Source organism: Rhinatrema bivittatum, chromosome 6 (genome assembly GCF_901001135.1).
Source record: "Rhinatrema bivittatum chromosome 6, aRhiBiv1.1, whole genome shotgun sequence".
NCBI lineage: Eukaryota > Metazoa > Chordata > Amphibia > Gymnophiona > Rhinatrematidae > Rhinatrema > Rhinatrema bivittatum.
Window position 1 is genome coordinate 334,419,578 of NC_042620.1, and position 19,011 is coordinate 334,438,588.

The 19,011-nt window shown below is 43.2% G+C and overlaps 1 long non-coding RNA gene across 1 annotated transcript in view; it reads left to right on the plus strand.

Annotated features, from left to right (window-relative positions):
* The first annotated feature begins 223 nt into the window (after positions 1-223).
* The window catches only part of LOC115093315, a 69,236-nt gene continuing 50,448 nt past the window's right edge, over positions 224-19,011 (plus strand). Inside the window, exon 1 of the long non-coding RNA XR_003857285.1 lies at positions 224-277. This is a non-coding gene — a long non-coding RNA (uncharacterized LOC115093315). The remainder of the gene's footprint in view (positions 278-19,011) is intronic.

Sequence of the window (19,011 nt, forward strand, 5' to 3'; positions counted from 1 at the left end):
AATTAAGGGCAGGAGGGAACTATAAACATTGAAATGTTTTAGAATTCAGGGTAGGAGGTAACTTTAAACATAGGAATGTTTTAGAAAAGCTCTCCAGAATGCTAGTGCACTCTGAACACAAGAGATTGGCTGGAACTTGAAAGTTTTTCTCTGATTGGTGAGATACTGAAGACAGGGGGAGGTTTAAAAACCAGGAAGTAATGGTCAGTACATACTGAGCATTTGTGCTGAAAGTTTTGTGCTGTGGGGAAGGAACCGGTAATGGTCAGTAAAACGAGTAAGTACCGCTGTGTTGAGCATCTTATGTCTAATAATGTTTGAAAGGAGTTTTATTGAAATGGAAACAGTAAAGTTGTTGAAGATAGGGGGAGGCTTAAAAATAAGGAAGTGGTGGTGAATATATATTGAGCGCATGTGCGCTGTAAGCTTTGCGCTAAAAAAAAAAAAAAATTACTATTCTAGTGCCATTGCCATCATGAAAGAGGTTGTAGCCCTGTATAGGGCAAGAGCCTAAGCGATTGAGCACGCAGTCTGATACCAATTTCTGAAGGTGAAAAACAAACGGATGAAATGTTAAGACATAATTAATCCTCACGTATTGTGTATGTTTGTAGATAAAGCATGAACATAAAAGTAGCCTGCTAATTCTATGAGACTTTAAAAAGGAGTGTGGGATTTGGAAGCAGGGGAGCGGGTAGTTATGCACCAGGAGACCAAGGCAAATGGAAAATGTGGAACTAAACACCCTGGATGCTTTCAAAAGTGAAGGCAAGAAGTTTTAATCTTCAGTATTTGACCGGGATCAAGTGCAGGGAGAAGAAATGAGAATAAGGAGGCAGATGAAAGAGAAGTCATGTAGTAGTGTTCTGAAGGAGCGAAGGTTACTTGATGTCCCCCAGTGTCTGAGAAGCATGGTATGGCAGCACCCATGCTATGGAATCCACTTCCTGAGAGTTTGCTTCTTACCACATGTACAAAGACTTTTGGATCAAGGTATAAAATCTTTCCTGTTTACACAGGAATTTCTATGATTTGGAGCTGTTGTAATGCAGCTGAGCAGATCTGATGCTTGTAATTAGTGATTGCCTCTATTGTTGTTTTATTATACACAACGTAGAGCTTCAGCAATAGGCAACTTAGAAATGCAGTATATAAATGTAGAGAAGAATTTGACAAACCAGTGAGTAATCTTGTTTGGAAAAGAAAACTACATGCAAGCATCAAATTTGAGAGAGAAACAGATTTTAATAATGCTATGAAAGTGAATAGAACACAAATTGGAAATGAGAATAGTAAGAGAAAAGGCAGGGGGTCTAATAGGGAATGCACTGAACATTTTTTTCATTTTGTTTTTTGTTTGTTGTTTGCTTCATTTCATCAACAGTATTTAAAAAGAATCAATCAATCAACAAATAAAAACAAAAAAACAAGAAAAATTAAAAATGTCAGGTCCGCTTCCCCTTTGTCAATGCTTTTGCAGCCATCACTAAAGCCCAAACAGAGTTCCCCTACCAGATTCCCCCAATCACTTATTCATCTGCAGGAGTAAGGGAGAGGAGGAATGCTCAGTTGCTCCTGCCATACCAAGTATCTATTTCATAATGACATCAGTGACCTCTGAGGCAGGCATAATTTTGTTGTACAGAGGTACCTCTGGATTTTAAAAGCCCTGCTCGCGTAAATCCGCCCGGATTTACGCGAGCAGGGCCTTGTGCGCCTATTTTGCATAGGACGCTGGCGCGCACAGAGCCCCGGGACGCGCGTAGGTCCCGGGGTTTTTTGAAGGGGGCGTGTCGGGGATGCGGCGTTTCAGGGGTGGGGGCGTGGCGCCGGCCTGGGGGCGTGGTCCAGGCCTCCGGACCAGCCCCCGGGTAGGAAGACGGCGCGCCAGCAGTCCGCTGGTGCGCGTAGATTTACGTCTGCTTCTCGCAGGCGTAAATCTAGGGACAAAGGAAAGGGGGGGGGGGGGGTTTAGATAGGGCCGGGGGGGGGGGTGGGTTAGGTAGAAGAAGGTGAGGGGAGGGTGAAAGAAAGTTCCCTCCAAGGCCGCTCCAATTTCGGAGCGGCCTCGGAGGGAACGGAGGCAGGCTGCGCGGCTCGGTGCGCCCAGGCTGCCCAAAATCGGATACTGCTTTACCATATTAGAGCAATTGTTGGTGACAAAAAACCCTGCATTAAGACTGCTGGCATTTTCATCCAGTTGCCAGCCCTCCAGCATTTGTCTAATAGCTGCCAAAATATCAGCAGAGTTAATAGAACCATCCGCCAGGTGAGTGTGCAGTACAGTCCATGTGTCCTGTTGCTCCAGCCCCTGTGGTGCTGCTGCCTGCCTCTTCCTCAGCCAGGTCCCACCAATGTACCATCAAAGAGAGGAAGGAGTGTGAGGTGTTTGTGGATCTCCAGATGTTGCTTGTGAAATGCACACTGCTCCCCTGTGCCTTCACTAACAGCACCTGCTATGGCAATGCTCATTCAAATTGAGGATAACCTTTCTGCTGAAAGTGTTCCTGGAGCAGCAGGAAAAGCCTGAGACCCATGTTGTCCACAACATGCAGGGGCTGATCGTCTAAAGCTATCATCTCAACAATAGTCCTAGTCATCACTTTGGATTCTGCTTGCCTCTTTCCCTGTGACAGTGCCACCAAAAACCACCCCATTTCCTCCATTGTGGGCTTAGATATAGATGGGTACTGCTGCTGCCAGCCTGCTACCTGACAGCTTTAGGAACACTCATCCCATTTTTAAATATTTGTGTCCTCTAGCTAGCAGAAGTGGCCTCCTGACTACTGCTACTACCATCCCCAGGTGCATCCATTGCTCCTACCATGTGACAGGGGCTGACCAATGGCTTCGGTAGCCCCTGTGACATAGAAGGCCAAAGACTGTGGTGTGGAAGCAAGTAAAAGAATGACTCACCCAAGCCGCAGAATGTTCGAAGAGAATCGCTGACGCTTATAGGTGGTCAGCTCCACTCTTTAGACCCTGTCAAAAGGTATGGCTAAGTACCAAGCACATTAGACTGCGACTCCCTCACATCGTCTGGCACCAAAATATATTGGACATTTTCCCATCCACCGGAGAGTGGGAGCAGTTACCTACCAGCTACAGTTGCCACAATCCATGGGTATCCACAATACCTTCCACGTTTCTCTGCTGAAGCCACTCGTGCTCTCCTGGCCTTCCCGCAAAGATCCTCCTCTGCCACAAGTGTCCACTGAGACAGATCACACTCTCCAGGTAAAAGAGGTCCTCGACGTACGTGCGCACACGGACTGCCCGGCCCCTTAAAGGGCCAGGGGCGGATCCCAGCTCCTCGGCGCGTCCTGATTAATCTCAGCATAAAAGGAAGTTCCTGCTATCACTTTCTTGCCTTGGCAATCGGGTTGATCACATTGTGATTTCTAGTTTGCCTCTGCATTTCTAGTCTGTGTTCCAGTCTCGTTCCAGCATCTTTCTGTTCCAGCATCCTTCTGTCTCCTCGTCTCCCCAGGTAATACCTCTCGGACTGTCTTCTTGGTACTGACCTCGGCCTGTTCTTGACTACATTGTTCACTTCCTTCCTCTGACCTTCTGCCTGTTTCTACGACCATATCTACTCGCTGCCTGGAACTGACCCCTGCCTGAACTCGACTACGTCTGACTGCTTCCTGGAACCTGACCTCTGCTTTGGCTGACTATCCACGAACTGATCACTAGCACTGACCACGGTACCTTGACTCTGGCCTTGATCCTTGCCATACATTCAGAGAATCTTTTGGCCTTCTTAGGCACCCGGACGTCTGGCCTGAACATCGACTGCGCACCCTTGATCATGGTGGCACACCTCTGAACTTTCTCTCCAGGAGATCCTGAGAGGCCCACCTAAGACCAGGCGGCCCGGGTAACCAAGAGCTCAATCCGAGGGAACCCCGGGTTGCTAGTGGTAAAGCTCCAGCTATAGCCTCTGTCTCCTCTTGTGCTCTGCCTCCTGGTGGAAGGCACTGTCTGGGTCCGACCAGGGAGCCTACTAATCCTGCACTAGGCCATGGGTCTGCCTCCCGGCGCAACATAAATAGCTTTTTAGGAATTTTTCTTTTACACTTGTTTTTTTGTTTTAGTTTTCAATAATCAACACAGTCATCTTTAAAAATGGTATTTATGAAGTCATTTGAAAAGTCCAAAACTCAAATTCAGCTTTGGCTACATTTTCATGGAAAATACTTCTCTTTCTAAAAATTCAACATGATCCCTGCCAACAAAATTCTTTCTCAAAATGATCTTGACATTTTGACATTAGTCTGTATCTGGAGCTCTTCAAACACTTTTTTTAAATAAGCAGGGGCTTCACACACCTGACCAACTGACTGCAATACTGAAAAGATAGATATCACTTTTGAACGTATGGGAATTTTTTAATTTTATGGTCATATGATCAAAACATTAAATGAATGTAAGCTACAGCTCTTTAAATCTTCTTTGTGATCATATGGTCAGCCTCCTCCAACCAGCTTTTGCTGAAGTTCTTTAAATCTCTGTAACTAAAACGTTAATGGAAACATCATTCCTATTTCTCAATCAATGAAAAAAATATTCATAAAGAAGGAAAAATCATTCATAAAAATTAAGAAAATAATTGCTAGGGATGTGGATTTGTTTGAAACAAATGGGTAAAGTAACAAATGATTATTTTTTGTTTCATTTGTGGAACCCTGAAACAAATGGAGTGGTCCCAAGAATGAAACAAAAAATATTTGTCTCATTTGTTTAAGTTTCCTATTCAAGTCTATGGCCCTCTGAAGTCTGGGACACAAGGACCACAGGAAATCTATTCCTGAAAGACATGAGAGAGGGACAAAAAAAATAGCATGGCATTTCCATCAAGCCTTGAAGGTGGGCAACTTCTCCAAGAAAAACAGGAAGAATTCAGGATGACTCACAAACATAGAATTCAAGATGTTTGTCCCCACTGGAATTCCACCTATCTAGTGCTGCAGAGGATAGTGGAGCAGCAGAAACCCTTTCATGAAGCAGAGACAGGTGTTGATTGCCTCCCCCTCCTGCTAGGACATAATGATAGAGTAGTGATGAGGCAGCTAGTACAAATCCTGAAACCCTTCAAGGAGGCCACAGAGGATCTGAGCTCCAGAAGTGCCAGTCTAGGTAGGTTCATCCCCAGAAAAAAATATTCTGGAGGAAGAGTTAGTGTTTCCATGAGCCAGAGGGGGAAAAGGCAGCTGGTGGTAGAAGAGAGACTGAAAGCGCTAACAGAAATCAATGCATATATGCCTGCTAGACTTTGATATCCATGGATGAAAAGGGAGTCTTTCCCTTCACTCACAGCATCTCACATTCATGAAGGTAGCTAGGATGTGTGAACAGGAGTGCCAGAAGCAGAGGTACACTGGTGATGAAACACAGGAAAGAGTGGCCACCTTTGAGAGCAGTATAAGCAGGAGTAGCACCCTGTCAGCTAACATTTCCTCCCCCATCACAATATGACAATGCCACATTGCCTGCAAATAACCATCTCTCCTGACACAAACCACAGCTAATGTAGCAGGTAAGAGAAACCCTCCGATCACCCCAGCTAAGAATACTATCTTTCTGAATCCATAAGAACATAGTTGCCGTACTGGGTCAGACTGAGGGTCCATCAAGCTAAGCATCCTGTTTCCAACAGTGGTCAATCCAGGTTTCAAGTACCTGGCAAGTACCCAAACATTAAGTAGATCCCATGCTACTAATGCCAGTAATAGCAGTGGCTATTCCTTAAGTCAAGTTGATTGATAGAGGTTTATGAACTTCTCCTCCAGGAACTTATTCAAACCTTTTCTAAACCCAGCTACTCTAACTGCCCTAACCACATCATCTGGCAACTAATTCCAGAGCTCAATTGTGTGTTGAGTGAAAAAGAATGTTCTCCGATTAGTCTTAGATGTGCTACTTGCTTTCTTCATGAAGTGCCCCCTAGTCCTTCTATTATCTGAAAGAGTAAATAACCAATTCACATTTACCCGTCTAGTCCTCTCATGATTTTATAGACCTCTATCATAACCCCCCACCCCCAGCCATCTCTTCTCCAAGCTGAACTGCCCTAACCTCTTCAGCCTTTCCTCATAGGGGAGCTGTTCCATTCCCTTTATCATTTTGGTCGCCCTTCTCTGTTCTTTCTCCAGTGCAACTATATCTTTTTTGAGAAATGGTGACCAGAATTGCCCACAGTACTCAAGGTGGAGGCACACCATTAAGCAACACATTATGATATTCTCTGTTTTATTCAGCATTCCTTCCTAATTATTCCTAACATTTTGTTTGCTTTTTTTTAACCAATACAGTTCACTATGACACCTATATCTTTTTCCTGGGTGGTAACTCCTAATATGAAACCATGAAGGACAAGGACACATTTGCGCTAGCATATTGGGCATACATGTACTCAGTTTGGCCAGACCTAGTGAAGCTGGCTCTGCAATATCTTTTTTTTTTTTTTTGCCCACCAACCAGTGTGCCTAGTGAATGTGTCTTCTCACTGCCAAAGGATATCGTGAGCCTTCATTGCTCAAAGCTGGGACTAGAGTTGATGGAAAAGCTGATCTTTTTTTTTTTTTTTAATAAATCTGCCTTTTCTTGGGTTTCCAGATTCTCTATGTAAGTGGCAAGATGACTGAATGCACTCTGCTTACCTACCATGCCAGAGGTTTACCACCTTAGAGGTATTGTTGCCACATGCCTACCTGCCATGGCCCTCATATCTCACCTTAGGAGTCTTGCTGCTACATGCGTATCTGCCGTGCCCCGATATACCATCTTAGGGGGCTTGCTCCTACTATACCTACTTATCATACATAGCAAGTAACAGTATAGTAGTTTTGGTGGCTCTGTGTTGTTCGTTCGATCTCATCCTAGTTCTCCCACCCTATTTGGATACTGATTATACAAGTGTATTGCTCTCAGAAAAAACATGTGAGAAAAAGAAAAAATATTCTCCTCCCAACCCATCTCTTTTTATTGTTTTCCTTCTTGCTATCAAGGCCTGTCTAGCTTGCAATTAACTGTACTCCATGACTCGGTGGTTTAGACATCTTTGGGATGCACCGCACTTTACACCGTGTTGGTTTACACATCTTTGTGCTGTTTATGATGTACCAAAACCCCACACCTTGGTGATTTATATAGCTTTGTGCTGTTTGTGATTCACCACACTGCATGCCCTGTAGGAAGAAACACCTTTGATTCCCTGCTCTGTTCGCTTTGGGGGTTTTGATGCCTTTGTTCTGTTTGTGATTCTCTGTACACTAGAGATGTGAATCGTGTCATCGATCGTCTTAACGATCGATTTCGGCTGGGAGGGGGAGGGAATCGTATCGTCGCCGTCTGGGTTTTTAAAATATCGTTAAAATCGTGAACCGGCACACTAAAACACCCTAAAACCCACCCCGACCCTTTAAAATAAATCCTCCACCCTCCCGAACCCCCCCAAATGCCTTAAATTACCTAGGGTCCAGCGGGGGTCCGGAACGACCTCCTACAGTCGATCTCCTGCCGGCGCCATTTTCCATACGGAAAAACGATTTGCGGCAGGAGATCGCTCCCGGACCCCCGCTGGACCCCCAGGGACTTTTGGCCAGCTTGGGGAGGGCCTTCTGACCCCCACAATACTTGCCAAAAGTCCAGCGGGGGTCCGGAACGACCTCCTGCAGTCGAATCGTGTTGTCTACGGCCAGCGCCATTTTGCGCCGCCATTTTGCACCACCATTTTGAAAATGGCGCCTGCTGAAGACAACACGATTCGACTGCAGGAGGTCGTTCCGGACCCCCGCTGGACCCCAGGTAATTTAAGGCATTTTGGGGGGGGGGTTCGGGAGGGTGGGGGATTTATTTTAAAGGGTCGGGGTGGGTTTTAGGGTGTTTTAGTGTGCCGGTTTTCCCGCCCTCCCCCTTCCCCCGATTTACGATTTTTTGACGATAAATTGGGGGAATTGTTATTGTATCGCGGCTCTAACGATTTTTGACGATTTAAAATATATCGGACGATATTTTAAATCGTCAAAAAACGATTCACATCCCTACTGTACACTAACGGGAAAATTTACAAAGCTGCGTGCGGACATCCATGTGCGCGTGGTTCCTGGTGCACATACATAGACGTGTCGATTTTACATCAGTGCGGGCATGTGCGCGTGGGTGCCAACTTCCGGATGCAGGGGGGGATTTTGTTATACACGTGCAGCGCCGAGAGCAACACTTTCCCCATTTCCGTCACGGACCTATCCTACATATTTTTGTGTTACAACTTACCTGCTCCTCTGAGCAGAAGTAAGTAGCGAGCACTGGCCAACTGCTGATGCACACCACTAGGGCCAGGCTGGCCCTCACCCCATCCCTTTACCCAACCCACCTAGATCCCACTCCTGGCCCTCCCCTTTTTAAAAGCTTGGCACTTCCATGCCTACCAGGAGATACGCAGGGGGCCAGGCCGCTTGGAAATTGAGCTTGGTGCGCATGTGTCCTGGTCTCATGCATATCTCCCAGGATTTGTGCACTCTGAGCTTTTAAAATATGCCCCTAAGCCTTTGGAGTTTGGATGCCTTGTGCTATTTTCTATTCCCCATATTCTACACCTTGTGGGTTTTACTGCCACTCTGCCTTTCTGACATGCCCTTTATGTTCCCCCTTGGCGGTCTTATTGACACTCCTTCTAGCTGCCATGCAACTGATGACCCATCTTGGGAGTCTCCAATCAGCTTGGCTACCATATCCTAGAAGTTTTACCTTTGGAGGCTTTTCTGTCACTTAGACTTGATGCCATACCCCAGATTTTCATCTTGCGGGGTTTTGCTGCCAAATTACAGATGCTACAACTACACTCTACATTGATACCATACCCCTCATTGGGGCCTTTCTACCACTCGGCCTTGCTGCCGTACCCAGACTCTTCACCTTGATGAGTTCATGTCACTATAGATGGCTGCTTTTCACCAATCATGGTGTCTTGGAGTCATTATCCCATGCTTAGTGCTGCTTTGTCCCTCTATCAGTGAATGGGTTTTATTTCTGCCACATTTACTGCTTTGTTCCCCGTTCATGGTGACCTTAGGCATTCATGCCACTTTTGGTGCCACTTAGCCCCTCTTGTTCATGCCACTGTTATGGGGGCCTTCATTTTTTTGAGCCTTAACACTCTGATGATGCCTTGGAGAGTTCCTGCTATTGCTGGTTCCCTTTTGCTCCTTTACAGTGCCTTAGGCTATTCATTGCCACTTTTGGTGCCACTTTGCCACAGTCTTTGCACGTTGACATTCTCTTCCCCCTTCTGATGTTTTCATTAGAATTGATTAGAAAGCCCAAACATTGAAGCTCAAAGTAGGCTGTGTTGCTTCCTCCATTGACTTTTAGGAAATGGAAAAAAAAAATGAAATTGTAATTAAACAAACTGAGATGACCTACCAAATAAATAAATGAACCAAAATGAAAATGTTGCCTCTGCACATCCCTTATTGCCCAATCTCCCTGTTTAAACCAGGCAGAGATATGGGGTTTACATAAAAAAAATCACTCTTCTTGTATTAGCTTTTTTTACTGCACACATCACCTCCGAGAGTGTCGAGAGTTCTATATGGTCTAATATGGTATAACATAAACCAGTGAATATATGTCCTTTCTGAGCATTCCAGAATCAATGTCAATGCTTGATCATATGGATTCTATATGTTGCGTTTTGCCAACATCTAGAAAGGCACATGGTCATATAGCCACATATGTCACACTTGCCATCTAGCAAGCACACTGAAACTTTAAATGAATGGGAGCTCATTCAAGAAATTGAATGATGGAACCACCAAAAGTTTGCAGACAAACTGAGCACCATCCACAAGGAACAAATCCTAGCGCCTGTGATTGACAAGCTGCTTCGTTCTGATGGAAAATTACACAGAATGTACCAATGTGTCTCGTAAGTTCTTTCCTCTCCGAAAGGCAAAAATAGGTTGTGAATCAAAAACTTGACCATTTTGCACTCCAATCAACATTATAAATCAGGCGATGCACATTTTGTGCCTGATCCTAAAATGGAAAGATGCACATAATTTGAAATACAATGGTAATTTATGTACTTTACTCAAGATAGCGCCTTTGAACCATATTTTTTTTTTTTATATAGGATGTGATTATTTTTACTCATGTTCCTTGATGGTTAACTTTCTGCCAAAAATATTTTGTAGGGCAATCAAAGCCTTTCAGAGGAATGAAATTCCAATTATAGATCTCAGTAATCAAAAAGCAATTTAAAAACAATTGACTCTCAAACCTGTATTAGTGATTACAAATCACAGTACTGGAAAACAGGATTTTTATCTGTAGTACAGTTAAATAGTGCGCTGCTGGTATGTGGCATGAGTCAACACTAATAACAGCATAACAAAGCTGAAGTGTTCAAATGATCAGGTAATCAGGATGGCAAAAATGATTTCCAGTGCTTTACCAGGCAATGTAGTACATAATATTGACTCTTGACAAGATGCAGCATGACTGTTCCTGTACATTGACAGATAATAATGATTTACAATATCCTAAAAAATACATAATATCCATTCACTAAAGATAAAATCAACAGTGACATCCATGTATAGGTCAAACTTTGACTTTATAACATTAAATGTATATGAAATGCAGATTATAAGGATTAATTTTGGGTCTAGTCAGGTGAAGTAGTAGCAAATACTATGCACTGTCATTCAGAGAACTGGGATTAATGCTTAGGTCAAACTTTTAATCCCCAGGCCAATTGAGGATGGGGATGCTGCAGAGAGTGTCCACAGGCCATGCAGAAGAGAGTCTGATGTGTTGCTCACTGGGAACCCCTAGTGGCCAGATTGAGGGTCCATGTTAGCCAGGCTCCAAAGGAAATCATGATCTGTGGCCCTTGTTTGAGTACTGTCATCACAGTGGCTCAGCTGACCTGCTGTGAAGAGATAATAGGGAGAAAAGCCATGGGTAGTTGCAAAAGAAAGTGCACTGTAGTCAAATTGAGCTGGAAACCTAAAGGAAAAGGAGGAACCTACTGGGCCAAAAAAATAAAATGGATATCAATTTTTTTTCTACAGGCAAGAATTATACATTAATAGAATATGAAGAAAGGAGTCTATAGAATATAAAACATTATGTATATAAAATATAGAATTATTTCTGTGTTTACCATTGTTTTCTTATCTACTGTAATAAGAAGAACTGCATGTTGTAGAAATTTCTGACAAGATAGGTATAGATAAAATAAATAGCAAATGATATGTTTCTTGAGTATAAATATAGTAAACTCTTTAGTTTGATATGATATATTATAGATGTAACTCAATTTTTTAAGCAGGATATAAATATTTTGTAATACTGTAATATGTTTCCTAGGTAAGATACCACATTTTCCTTGACTCAGTTCATACATCATCTGAATGGAATTATCAAGAAGGTATGCCAAAATCCTAGGGATGTGAATTCATTTGGAAAATGGGTAATCTCAAAGACCTTTTCCAAACTAAATGAATGGATAGGTCTCCGAAAATTTTAATTTACATTCCCATAATCAACACAAGTTTACCAGAATGCCAGCAAGTCTTACTCTGTAGCAAGATAACAATTGCCATTAGTAATGCTTTTAATCACACTAACCAGTTTCCTATTAAATAATTAAAACATAGAAACATGAAGGCAGAAAAATTACATATGGACTATCTAGTCTGCCTATCTGCCCAGTTAATTTAGCTTTATAATTTCTTTCACTCCCTTAGAGATCCCTTGTACTTATCCCATGCTTTGTTGAATTCAGATATACTGATTTTGTCTCCGCCACCTCTACTGGGAGATTGTTCCATGCATGCAGCAACTTCTCTGTAAAGAAATATATCTACCCCCTTTTAACCTCATCCCATGACCCCTCATTCCTTTGAGATATTTAAATGTCTCTATCATTCAGTATCTTCTCTATCTCACCTTTCCTATAGGGTGCACGTTTAGATCTTTAAGTCTATCCCCATATGCTTTAGAACAAAATACCATTGACCATTTTAGTAGCCAACCTCTGGACTGACTCCATCCCATTTACCGTATGTCCTTCTGAAAGTGCGGTCTCCAGAATTGTAGACAGAGTTCCAAATGAGGTCATCACCCCCCTTTTCTGCTGACCATTCCTCTCCCTATAATTTAAAAAAAGCTTCTAATTATATTTGACTTACCTTGTGATAGATCTCCTGATGTTTACTTATTACTAAGGCTTGGTTGAAAGATTTGGACACTGAATTTTTAAATCAGTTATGCCCTCTAGATTATTCTCTGAACTTGTAGCCATATATAAATGGATGTGGTTATGACACTAATTGCATTTAAAAAGTCATTGCAATTTTCATCTACATCTGTTGATATCACCTCACCTTATGAGATCTTACTACTGTCCTCTCAAACATCTGACTGACTGCCCAACTGGTCTACTTTCCTACAACTCCTCCCCTTTGGTTGAGTTGTTAGTTGAGCTGCAATTTTTTTTTTTTACGTCTACTATTGTACTGGGTGACTTCAATCTGTCCTTTACCATCCTCCCATAAGGCATTTTTAGACTCTGTCTCCCTTAGAGTGGGTGCAAATCATTAATTCCCCAATCCATAAACATGGCCATACTTTGGATTTAATTTGTATTAATTCTTCTTTTTTTCACATATAGTTCTCATGACAATTCAATTTAAAGCATTCCCTGATGAGATCAATACCTGTTACTACTGAATGTTACACTACCTTTTAATGATAAATAGTTAACTCAGTATCTCAAACAGTTTTCAATCGGGGGCATTTTGAACCTGACTAGTTAAAGGACAATCTGCATCTCCATCTCGCTGGGTCAAATGTTAATTATTTATCTTTGGCTACTGACTGGGATTAAGCAATAAAAAAAATCTGCTAATGTTAGTCCCTTTAAGAATGTGTAACCAATGTGTATGTAGAAGATGGTACATGGTAGGGATGTGAATCGTTTTTTGACGATTTAAAATATCGTCAGATATATTTTAAATCGTCAAAAACCATTAGGGCCAAGATACAATACCAATTCCCCCGATTTATCGTCAAAAAATCGTAAATCGGGGGAAGAGGGAGGGCAGGAAAACCGGCACACTAAAACCCCCTAAAACCCCCCCCAATGCCTTAAATTACCCTGGGTAGAGCGGCGGTCCGTAGCTAAATCGGGGGAAGGGGGAGGGCAGGAAAACCGGCACACTAAAACCCACCCCCGACCCTTTAAATTAAATCCCCCACCCTCCTGAACCCCCCCCCCATGCCTTAAATTACCCTGGGTAGAGCGGCGGTCCGAAACGGCCTCCTGCTATTGAATCGTGTTGTCTTCAGCCGGCGCCATTTTGCAAAATGGCGGCGGCCATAGACCAACATGATTCGACTGCAGGAGGTCGTTCCAGACCCCCGCTAGACTTTTGGCAAGTCTTGTGGGGGTCAGGAGGCCCCCCCAAGCTGGCCAAAAGTTCCTGGGGGTCCAGCGGGGGTCTGGGAGTGATTTCCTGCCGCAAATCGTTTTCCGTACGGAAAATGGCGCCGGCAGGAGATCGACTGCAGGAGGTCGTTCAGCGGGGGGTCCGTAACCCTCGCTGAACGACCTCCTGCAGTCGATCTCCTGCCGCGAATCGTTTTCCGTACGGAAAATGGCGCCGATTCCCTCCCCCTCCCAGACGAAATCGATCGTTAAGACGATCGAGGACACGATTCACATCTCTAGTACATGGTATACATCTGAACTGCAGAATGTAAAACATACCTTACAACAGCTTGAATGCTACTGGAAAAAAAACTACCCTATGTCAAACCACTATGACTTCCACTGTTCATTTTTAGCCTCCTACTGCTCATTAATCAATCGGACAAAAAAATGCCTATTTTTCCTGCAAGATTCAAGCTTCCTGGAATAATGCCCATGAGCTCTTTACAACAGAAAAGCACCTCACTGTAGCGAACAACCAGAATTCAACCTCAGTTCTGAATTGATGTGAAGATCTTGCATCTTTCTTCTCTAATTGTGTAGCTGATAGCTGTAAAAAATGTATTCCTTATTTTACCAGACCTACTAATGAGAGGTGGATGGGATGAAAACAGAACTATTCTCGCAAGTAACTGAAAATGAAATTCAGCAAGTCATTCTTCATCCTGCCCCTTGAACCCTTGTGCCAAAGTTCTGTTAAAAGCGATCAGTGAAGACATTAGTAGACCTACCCATTTTCCTGAAAAAAAGCATCTGTTCACCCAATATTAAAAAAAAAAAGCTTATGCAAACCTTTCTGATTTTATTAATTTCCATCTTATTTCTCTCAAAAGTTGTTTATTTAAGAGTTTTTATATACCGCGGCACTTTTGGAACATCACACCGGTTTACAATAATACTTAATGCAGCAATGAGCTTTACAAGAAACATGTGAATGAAATAGCAACATTTAACTGGTTTATATTAAAAGTTATGCAAATTATAGATCACACTTTTGATCAGCAATAGTTTTTTTTTTACAGGATTTTTCAGCACTGTTTTAGAGTTTTGATACTATAGGGCACAGTTTTGATACTGGAACAAATTATATGATGGTTCTGTTGCATTCAACACCTTAAATAATTGGATTCTTCTTTCTCATCTGGCCAACAAAGAAATATCTGGAGGTGTATGGCCTGGTTTGACTTGTATCTCACTGATCATAAGCAGCCAGTTAGAACTCCATTTGCAGTTTCCTCAAGGCATATACTTTCTAAAGGTGACCCTCAAAGTTTAGCCTTGTCTGCTGTTTTATTTAATATTTATTTGACTCCAATGTGCAAATTACTTTCCAGCTTGTGGGTATGTTACAAACTTTACATAGGTGGCATTCAATTTTTTTCTACTAACTAACTATGTCTTCCTGGTTTGCTACCTTTAAATTTGTTTCTGTCTTTCTGCCGTTAAGCAATCGTTACATCTCAACAAGCTTGCTCTCAGTGTAAACAAGTCTAAAATTATCATACTAAGTATATTTTCCCCCTTTCATGCCCCATCTGTTTTTAGATTTGAATACTGTGAATTACCAGTCTTAGGGAAGTTCAGAATCTTGGTGACATCCTAGATGCCAACTATCTATGCACGTTAAATTTGTATGCTCCACAGATTAAAACCTCTTCTTGTCCTTAGTGATTTCTGCACAGGGCTCCAGTCCCTTGTGTTCTCTGGTCTTTACTGTAATTCACCCTATACTGGTCTCCTGCCATTAGCTTCCTATCCAAAGAAGGATTCAGTTTAAAATTATCATGATAATCCATAATGTTATGATTGATGGCCCGTGTGGCAAGGCTGCGGACCACCACTCTCACCTACCTCCCAGATGCTGGCCTGGCCCCTCCTCAATGTGGCTGTCTGCTACGTGCCCCCTTTTCCTTGGCCCAGGGCCCCGCTCCTCTATGTCACTGTCACGCAGCTGCAGCCTGGCACGGCTAGTGGCAGGATGCCAGGCCTAGCCTGCGTTCTGTGACCTGATCACCAGCCCCTCCTAGGCGCGTGCTTGGCCGATTCTCCCACATTTAGAGGGCCAGTGGTGAGAACAACCAGGCGGCGCTCTCTGATGTCACCCAGCCAGCCTTGAAAAGGTTGAGGCTGAATCCTATCCAGTGCCTCAGTAATAGGTCATCTTACTTAGAGAAGTTCTTTGCCGCCACATTCCTGATTCTTGGTCCTGGTTCCTGTTCCTGCTGTGTGTTCCTGGGGTCCTGTGTCTTGTTCCTTTTCCTGTTTGGCAAACCAATTCATCACGAGTTCTGGTCTTCATGGCCAGTCTCCCCTTGACTGTCTTCAGCAACTCCTGTGGTCCTCTGTCTTTTTCTTCATTCTCTATCCCCCTGGATTGGATTTCTGCTTGACCCTCAGACTGGACCTTGACATTGCTTGATTACTGTCTGCCATTGACCACTGCCCTCTCTCCATCTCTGAACTCCACCTGCCTGAACCACTGCCTAGACCACAACACTCTCTGACTGCCTCCAACCATAGCTTGAACTTGACTGTCCCTGACTGCTGCCTCCTCTAATTGTTGCTTGCCCTGACTTTGCTTACTTCTCTGTGCTGGCCTGCAACGTCTTCCGCGCAATGGATCATCACCCTCACAGAGGCCTGCACCTAAGACCAGCCGGCCCTGGCACCCGAGGGTTCAACCTAAGGGGAACGTGGGCTGGTATTGGCGAAGCTCCAGTAGGGCTCTGCTCCAGCCATCTCTGCCTGCTGACAGTGGGAACCTGCAGGGCTACTCCCTGCAGGTTGCACCAACTCCGCCTTGGCCCAAGGGTCCCCATCCGTAACATATAAATCACTAAATAATATTTTGTCACCAAACTGCAGATTATGACAAACTCTCAAGCATTCAAAAAGGCATTAAAAACTTTCCTTTTTAGTCATGCCAAATGAGTTCCATAATTTGAGTGAGTCCAGTGACCTGGATATGGGGATTAAAATTTGTACATCATCGGCATATATATAAAACTTAAGATTTAGATTTGAGAGTACATGGCAGAGAGGGAGTATGTAGATGTTAAACAAGGTGGGCGATAAGGAGGAACCCTGAGGAACTCCGAATGGGGCATTTGTTTGAGAGGATTCCTTGTTGTTGATTTTAACCTTATAGCTTCTATTGCTAAGGAAGGAGTCGAACCATCTGAGAGCTGATCCAGTAATACCTTTATCTGACAGCCGGTTTAGTAGGGTATTGTGATTTACGGTATCAAAAGCTGCGGAGATGTCAAGAAGGGCTAGAAGGAATGATTGACCTTTATCAAAGCCGATGTGAATTTGATCAAGGAGAGAGATGAGGAGGGTTTCTGTGTTGTGTTCTTTCCGGAAGCCGTATTGTGAATGGTGTAGTATGCTATGGTCCTCCAGGTAGTCTGAAAGCTGCTTATTTACAATTTTCTCCATGATCTTGGCTATGTTTGTGGGGTTCTCTTATTGTTTTGGGGGAGGGCAGGAAAAACGGCACACAAAAATAACCCCTAAACCCACCCCGACTCTTTAAAACTAATCCCTTAGCTTCCCCCCACCCTCCTGACCCCCCAAAAAACTTTTTACAGGTACCTGGTGGTCCAGTGGGGGTCCCGGGAGCGATCTCCTGCTCCCGGGCCGTCGGCTGCCACTAATCAAAATAGCGCCGATGGCCCTTTGCCCTTACCATGTGACAGGGTATCCGTGCCATTGGCCGGCCCCTGTCACATGGTAGGAGCCCTGGATGGCCGGCACCATTTTTAAAGATGGCACCGGCCATGCAGTGCTCTGTGATTTCGATCTTTAAAATAGTTTCCACTATTTTTCCCACTACTGAAGTCAGGCTCACTGGTCTATAGTTTTCTGAATCACCCCTGGAACCCTTTTTAAATATTGGGGTTACATTGGCTACCTCTAGCCTTCAGGTGCAATGGATGATTTTAATAGGTTACACATTTTACTAATAGATATGAAATTTTATGTTTTAATTCCTTCAGAACTCTAGGATGCATATCATCCAGTGCAGGTGATTTACTTTTTAGTTTGTCAATCTGGTCTACTATATCTTCCAGGTTCACATTGATTTGGTTCAGTTCATCTGAATTATATCACCCTTGAAAACCATCTCTGGAACTTGTATCTCCCCAAAATCCTCATTAGTAAACACAGAAGCAAAGAATTAATTTAGTCTTTCTGCAATGACCTTATCGTCCCTAAAAGTACCTTTAACTCCTTGGTCATTAACGGTCCAACCAACTCCCTCACAGGTTTCTTGCTTCAGATATATTTTTAAACGTTTTTACTAGGAGAACATAAGAACATAAGAAAATGCCATACTGGGTCAGACCAAGGGTCCATCAAGCCCAGCATCCTGTTTCCAACCGTGGCCAATCCAGGCCATAAGAACCTGGCAAGTACCCAAAAACTAAGTCTATTCCATGTAACCATTGCTAATGGCAGTGGCTATTCTCTAAGTGAACTTAATAGCAGGTAATGGACTTCTCCTCCAAGAACTTATCCAATCCTTTTTTAAACACAGCTATACTAACTGCACTAACCACATTCTCTGGCAACAAATTCCAGAGTTTAATTGTGCGTTGAGTAAAAAAAGAACTTTCTCCAATTAGTTTTAAATATGCCCCATGCTAACTTCATTGAGTGCCCCCTAGTTTTTCTACTATCCGAAAGAGTAAATAACCGATTCACATCTACCCGTTCTAGACCTCTCATGATTTTAAACACCTCTATCATATCCCCCCTCAGTCGTCTCTTCTCCAAGCTGAAAAGTCCTAACCTCTTTAGTCTTTCCTCATAGGGGAGTTGTTCCATTCCCCTTATCATTTTGGTAGCCCTTCTCTGTACCTTCTCCATCGCAATTATATCTTTTTTGAGATGCGGTGACCAGAATTGTACACAGTATTCAAGGTGCGGTCTCACCATGGAGCGATATAGAGGCATTATGACATTTTCCGTTTTATTCACCATTCCTTTTCTAATAATTCCCAACATTGTTTGCTTTTTTGACTGCCGCAGCACACTGCACCGACGATTTCAATGTGTTATCCACTATGACACCTAGATCTCTTTCTTGGGTTGTAGCACCTAATATGGAACCCAACATTGCGTAATTATAGCATGGGTTATTTTTCCCTATATGCATCACCTTGCACTTATCCACATTAAATTTCATCTGCCATTTGGATGCCCAATTTTCCAGTCTCACAAGGTCTTCCTGCAATTTATCACAATCTGCTTGTGATTTAACTACTCTGAACAATTTTGTGTCATCTGCAAATTTGATTATCTCACTCGTCGTATTTCTTTCCAGATCATTTATAAATATATTGAACAGTAAGGGTCCCAAAACAGATCCCTGAGGCACTCCACGATCCCTGAGGCCTCAATAGCCAACTTCATTTCAAATTCTCTCTTTGCCTGTCTTATCATATTCTACTCCACCACACATTTCTGGAGTGTGGGGAGTTATACATCTTTTAATGTTTAAA